The following is a 7,429-nucleotide window of genomic DNA, read 5'->3' as shown; positions in this document are numbered from 1 at the left end:
ACCCCATTAAGTAATGATGTGAAAGAGCTATGTTGCATCCGACACGAATTCTTGCATTTTCTGATTTTATATTTATTTTATCTTAGCTTCGAGGGAAACTCTTTGATAATTACAGTCAACTACAAAAGTTTACATATACCTGAGAAATTTAAAAAAGAAAAAGAAATTTGCATTTCAGTGTATAAATGATAGATTTTGGTAAGATGATGTTTTAAGTTTATTCATATGTTTTTCTGATTAATTGTAAGAAACATTGTCAATGTTTCGGAGATCATCTAGTTTCAATTAAATTACGAATCGCAGAGTGTCCAGAGACATTCTTCTTTTATTTCGAATATTTCACAGATATATGTAGACTTGTGCGATTGACTGTATTCATCCATTACTTCATCCTCTTTATCAAATCATTTCGCGAAACAAATTAAAAGCTGAAGACGTTTGTAGCAGTTGTACACGTTATAATAGAATTATTTGTTAATAATTCATTTAATAACTTGCACACTTGAAATAACTTTTAAATTATGCGTCTAATAAATTAATCCTCGTCCAACGGAAATTACTTGGTGTCCAATAATGTAAATTTCATAAATTGACATTATCATGATTGATAAATGTTACTTCGTCCCTAAACGGTACGTTTTTTCTAAAAAAAAAAAACTTTCATCAACACTCAGGTGCTGCAAATTGTACTCGATTTCGAAAGTCGTGAAGCTCCTGATGAAGATATAAGTGAGATGGGTTGGATTGACTCCAGAGGAATTCCAGATTGTCGAGAAATCTATAGTTTACTAACACGTGGATTGTATTCTATAACTTGTAAGACGGCAACAGCATTTGGTACTACGACGTACGACGATGTTTAATAACGTTAAAGTTTCTCGTAATATAATTTTCCGCCGACATTCTACATACGTAAATCATTCCACTTTGATGTCCAATTGAAAAAAAAAAGATAAACTTGGAAATTTCGAAAAATCCCTTGACACACACAAAAAATTGATACGCCATATTTTACCTCCCTTAAAACCATACAACATTTGTGTTGAACAATTTTTCATCAGACGCGTCATTCAAAAGTTATTTCACGTGTGTGAGTTACGTGAATCACCCTGTATAGAGCGGAAGCTGCCCGGACAAAGGTGGAGTGAAAACGCGTCCATCCCTGTTTTCAAAAGAGGAAAAGAAAAATAGAGAGGGCTGGAGGGGCAGGGTGTTATAGCAACAACGAGGGCGAAGGTAGTCGCGTTTCGCGAGACTCATCGACAAGTTCAAAGCCGATTAAAACGCGCGTCTCGTAACACGCGAACGCTCGCCGGGTATTTAATTATCGAGAGAGTCGCGGCCGCGTTCCGTGTGTGTCGAAACGCCGGCATTATTTAAACGTATTTACGGACGAAAATCCAGACGAATATGTTATTCCCTCCCCCGATGAAAGAACCGGCCAATATAATCCGTCGCCGGCGAAAGCGCGAAACAGTGTTCCCTCCTTTGCCGAAAATACGGCGCGGCTAATAAAATACGACTGGGAAAACGAAAATACATCCTCGCCGATGGAGAATAACGAAAGAAAAATGAAACGTCGTATATAAAGCGATAAGATGGTGAAATTCTTTGTCCGAGTGTGGCTTTTCCATCGAAAAAGAAATCAAGGAAGATCGAGCTGTAAACGAGAAACATTGCGTAGGATTTGCAAATGCAATTATCTCCACGATCGTTTATTATCATTATATATAACAATTATTATTATAAAATAATATTAATATTATTTATTATTATAAAATAGTATTAATATTTATAATAATATTTTATGATAATATATTTATTTATTATAAAATTTTAATATAATATTTATTATATTTTATAATTATTTTATAATATTTTAAATTTTATAATTATTACAATATTTTATAATAATATATTTATTTATTATAAAATTTTATAATATTTATTATAATATTTTATATTTATTATAAAATTTTATAATATTTATTATATTTTATAATAATATATTTATTTATTATACATTTATTTTTTATTATAATAATTTATTTTATAATAATATTGTCATTAAAAATAAAAAACGTTCCAAACGAAATTTGTTCAATTTTGAGAAGGAAATATTTTAAGTTTCGCCTTATTGGCAATGAACGTCAATAAATGTGTTCGCGATATATTCGTAAAATTGATTGATTCGTGAAAATGAAAACTAACAAGTGCATAAGTTTGTGCTAACTCTCTTTCGACTATTGGACAACAATAGAAGAAAAGGGAAAATGTAACTTTCAACATGTAAGTTACAACTTCTTCTTGTGGATCCAAATGGTCTCATTACTAAACGATCCACGATGACGTATAGTAAACACTAGAATTACCAAAATTGGTCGAAATGAATTGTTGACTCTTCGTAGAAATTGTGCAAAAATGCATCCACGACGATGCATTTTCAACGATTTCAATGATTCCTCGCAAAATGATTAATGAATGAAAGTGAAACTTCTTTCGAACTCTTGCACCCTGATTTCCCCGATTCAAGCTTCACATTTTATTCGTCAATAGTTCCAGTGTTTTAAGGCGTCGTTTTTTACAGGTGGGCGTGTAAAGTCGGCGTATGACTTTGAACACCTCTTCTCGAGCTTATCTCCGACGCCGGCGATCGCCTCGAAACGTTTCGCACCTGTGCGAAGTTAAAAGAGTCGGGCGTGAACCGGATTCGAGCGCCGCGGAATATATCTGCCGGAAACTCTCGCGCTCGATAATGCTTACTACGAAATCGCGGAGAATAGGGCGTTCGGTGAATCGCGCGGATGGCGGCGCGAGGAAGTATAGAGAAGAGCGAGGTTGGCGGTGTAAAAATCGAGTGGCTCGACACTCCCCGGGGGACGAGAACTCGCGTAAAAAGGAGGATTTCCAATATCACGTCGCTCAGGCATCTTTTGGATCGGCGTTAATGGTCTCTTCCGTTCTCGCCGCCCTTCCTTTCCACCCCTCCTCTCCGAGGCATCGTCGGATCCTGAGATTTCTCTTTTTTCTTTCTCTTTTTGCTCTCACGCAGGAGCGGATTTACCCTGACGCTAATGACGGGCCCCACCGCGGGGTTCCCAAAAGTGCTTGTCAAAAGGATGATTAAACGATTGTTGGAATTACGCGAGATGCGCTTCTTGCGCGGAGATACCGTGATAAAAATTTTACACCGGGTACAAAATACGATGTTTGTCGAATCCATTGCTACTTGCATGGAAAGCTTACTCCACAGTGAAAAATTATACTCGAGAAATGATTGAAAAACGACTCTTTCAATCATTCTGTCAACTGAAACATATAAAGTTTCGGTCTCGGTATTCTAGTCTCGGTTTAGTTTCCATCTTTCGTTTCTGAAGTTCTTAGAATTGGTGGCTATACACTTTTCTGTTATATTAAACTGCCGCGGTAGTGCAGCATGTGAAATTTTGCAGAGATTGACTTTTATTTGCGTTCAACTCATGAGTCCCAAAATGAGACGATGTCCTTGCGAATGACTATTAACTTCAGGCTTCCCAAGAGTTAGACCCGCTACTGCCTACCTTCTGTTCTCCTCTGCTCTTTTCTTTCTTTTTTTTTTTTTTCTTTTTGTCCTTAAAACTAGCGCGCGCTCGCGAACGATTCGTTTCCCATCAATCCGAGGACACAATCGAAAGGACGTCGGGAGAAATTATAATAGGGATCGACGTCGCTATAATAACGACATCGGTATCGGCCGGCTGAAAGAATATAGAAAGTTCTCTAATGAATACTGGCCGAACAACTGCCTCCATCACAGCAGCTCGCATATTTCTCTCTTTTTTTTTTTCCCCTCCTCTCATTTTCTTTTCTTTTAGTCTTTTGCCTCGTCGCCCCGTTCGTCGAAGCGATATTTCACGCCCGCGGCGAGACCTCGCAAAAATGCATTTCGCGAGTTGATCGTCCCTCTTCTCTAGAAACAGCGTTTTCACAATCAACTGGGCGAAAGTGGATGAAGATGGATACAAGTTTTCCACGTGATCTCAGAATCGTTAAAGATTAAGATGATTGTTACGTTAATTGCTGAACAGTGTGTCTGTTATTTCGGTGAGGATCTATCACATCGTACGACATTGCCCATTTTAATCTATAAATGTTATTAGTTATTCTCGACCTCGAGCAGCAAGTACTTTAATGTAGTTAATATCCAGGATGTATGTATACACCTGTCACGGACAGTTTACTACACCTATCGATCCCATCTTGGCATTCCCTTTAAAATGATATCAACCCATTTAAGTCAAAAAGCTATTACTTTAATAGACATCGCGGCTTTACTTTTACAGGCCCGTATAAAACCGTAAAATAACGCTCGTGCCTTGCCTTTTCGTGAAATTAGATTTCCAAAATTAAAATTGAAATATCCTGAACCGGGGTACTAGTTTTCCGACACACATAAATCGATGCTCTTTTGTATAGATCGAGTAACTTCAGAAATATCACTATGAATTCATCCACAAAATAATCGATTACACTAGTGCAGTAAATCTCCCTCGAAACAATTTTCGGAAACAATTTTCCCTCTAGATTACCAGCTAGATATATTACGCTTCAAATTTGTGACAGCAAGGAGAAAATATACTTTGATATACCGAAATACTTCTCGATCTTTCGTAAGCTGGGAAAAAGCTGGGTATCAATTATCAGAAGGCTGAGGGGAACTAGGTCGATGTTGTTCCGCTCGAAAGAACATTTTCAACATCCGCTTTCCGGCTCCTCGAAATCTATTCCACCGGAATTCGACGGAAAGAAGCGCGTGTAAATCGCTGCAACGTGTGCAAAATAAGGGAAGAAGGCTCCCAAATGGGGAGCTTTGAGTCCATGCCAACATCATTTTACTAACTGCTTAAGTTGTTCGTAAGCGTCGCAACTCGTTCTTAAACCCAACTGTTAGACTCCACGAAATCGCGGGAACCGTGGTTTTCAAGTTGGCGTAGCTCAACGAGCTCTAATTAAAACTGCTTTAAATTCGCCGTTAGTCAAATTTCCATTATAAGTTACCATTATGTCTAAATAAATGAATTTCATCTAGAATCTACGATGACTACGAAGAACATTTGTACGTCGCTGTAATTATTACAACGTTCACGTGTTACTTATTCAGAGCTAAGAGTCGTTGAACGATATTTAATACTTATTCCGAATAGATATAAGAAAAACTTCGTTAAGCTTTCAAGCGCTTAAAATTACTAAACGTTTTTCGAATCAAATTAAGAATGCACTCGTCTTTTAATACACAGTTTTTAGGTATGTTATACCCAAAATTCTAACCAATTGCTTCATCATTGACTGTAATGTCATCTATATACAGTCAACTCCAACACGAAAAAAACGTTCAAAGGATTAATAGCATTTTCATAAAATTGCAAAAATCTGATATCATAAAAATGAAGAAGAAGCGCCTCGTTGAATAATGAGTATCCACTTCAATTCTACACCAATTATTACAAAAAAATTCATTGAAAAACAGAAACAAACTTTCAATTCACGTTGACGCAGCTTCGTGTCGCGGCAGCGACAAAAAAGAAAGAAAGAAAGAAAGAAAGAAAACAAAAGAAAAAAGTAGCCAATTAATCGAGGCTTTTCGATCGAGTTTCCCTTTACATGTTTAAAGCCTTCATATCCCAACCCTTAAAACGCTTTCGCTGCACTCTCCCCTTCGATAAATCCATTTTATCCACTTTTCTGCCGTTCCCCTTCTTCCCCGCCGCCCCGTTTGTCGACTTCGAAATTCGACGAGTGTTCGACGCGCCGCAGCCCTCGAGAATCGCGACTTCGCGCCGCGAAGTTGCAACTTCATCGTCGGTTCGACGGTTCCGCCAGTTTGTCGGATAGTTTTCGAGCACACGGCAGAGGAGGGATGAGAGGGACGAGAGGGAAATGTCGCGGGCGTGAGCGCAGATATCGAGCTTCAAAGAGTCGCGTATCCACCCTTTCAGCGCTCGACACACTGCCGGGTGTGTTCGGTTTTTTAAAAGCTCTGGCCCCGCCATCCCATCGGGCCACATCGTCGCCTCTCTCTCTCTCTCTCTCTCTCTCTCTATTTCTCCTATTTTTTTTATTTTCCGCTCCCACACCTCGATGGGAGTGGTATAAATCGAGCGAAATGCAGGCTCGCGCAGCTTCCAGGCACCGGATGCATACGTTGAAACATCAAACGGTTGTCCGGTCCACGAGACAAAGATTTGGCTTCGAAGCGAGAAGCGGAAACGCCGACGCGAACCTGGTCAGGCTAAAAGATGCATAAACAACAGCGACGGTGATGGGGGAGGAACTTGTGTGAAAGCTGCGCGGACGATAAAGAGAATATCTATACATATATGTATGTATCTATGTACAATACCGTTCAAAAGTACGTGGACACGTATCATTTTTATGGAATTTGTGATACAGGGAAGGCTCTGAAACCAATCAATGCACGTTTCGTTTGCCATATGTGTCGTACAAATGTATTTTTCTTATCAGAAACTTCAGTTAATAGAACTTGTAATGAAATTGTAATATATATAATATATTATATATGATAATTAAAATAAATATTATAATATAAAATATTATAATTATAATAAATATTAATATTATATATAATATAAATAAAAATAAAATAAATATTATATATAATAAAAATAAATATTACAATATAAAATATTATAATTATAATAAATATTAATAAATATTATATATAATATGTAATATATATATTACAATTTCATTACATTGTAATATAATATATAAAAATATATTTCATGAAATTGTAATATATATATATATTTTTTTTATCAAAAACATTGAGCAATAACTATATTATAATTAATATCATATTGTGGAGGATTTTTTCCAATCAGTGTAAACTACTTTTTATTAAGAACAACTTTTAAAATACAAATATCGTCAAAATCTTCAATTGATGGAAGCTTCAATTAATCATTATATTATACATAATCGCTATATCTCCGTTGAAACTATGTTTGTACAGCACGGATCAGTGATTTCTAATGAAAAATGATTTACACCAATTGGCTTATACAACCCCTTCATTTAATAAACAAATTCTCTGCCACAGTGCAAACAACAACACGACAAAAATGTATACAATCATTATCAAAAATTTCGTGTCTCTTTTCAGAAAATTGCAACACTTGAGAGAGTATGCACGCACTTTTCAGCAACGGTGTTGCGTAGTACTGCGCGCAGGAATGAACATGATAGACAGGGAAACGTGCGCGAGTATCGGCAAAGAAAAGCGAGCATAAATAAAGAAGGGAGAAATGGGAGAGGAAAAATGAGGGATAGACGTTATCCCTCGTCTTTGTTTCTCTTCTAACCTCGAAGCACCGGCAAGGAGCGCGTTTGCAAATTACGCGCAGTCTGAGGCGACTTAGAGACTTTCAGA

This window comes from Frieseomelitta varia, unplaced genomic scaffold (genome assembly GCF_011392965.1).
Source record: "Frieseomelitta varia isolate USP_RPSP 00005682 unplaced genomic scaffold, Fvar_1.2 scaffold_275, whole genome shotgun sequence".
In the NCBI taxonomy this organism is placed as follows: Eukaryota; Metazoa; Arthropoda; class Insecta; order Hymenoptera; family Apidae; genus Frieseomelitta; species Frieseomelitta varia.
The sequence above is the reverse complement of the archived record's forward strand: the minus strand, read 5'-3'. Positions refer to the sequence as shown.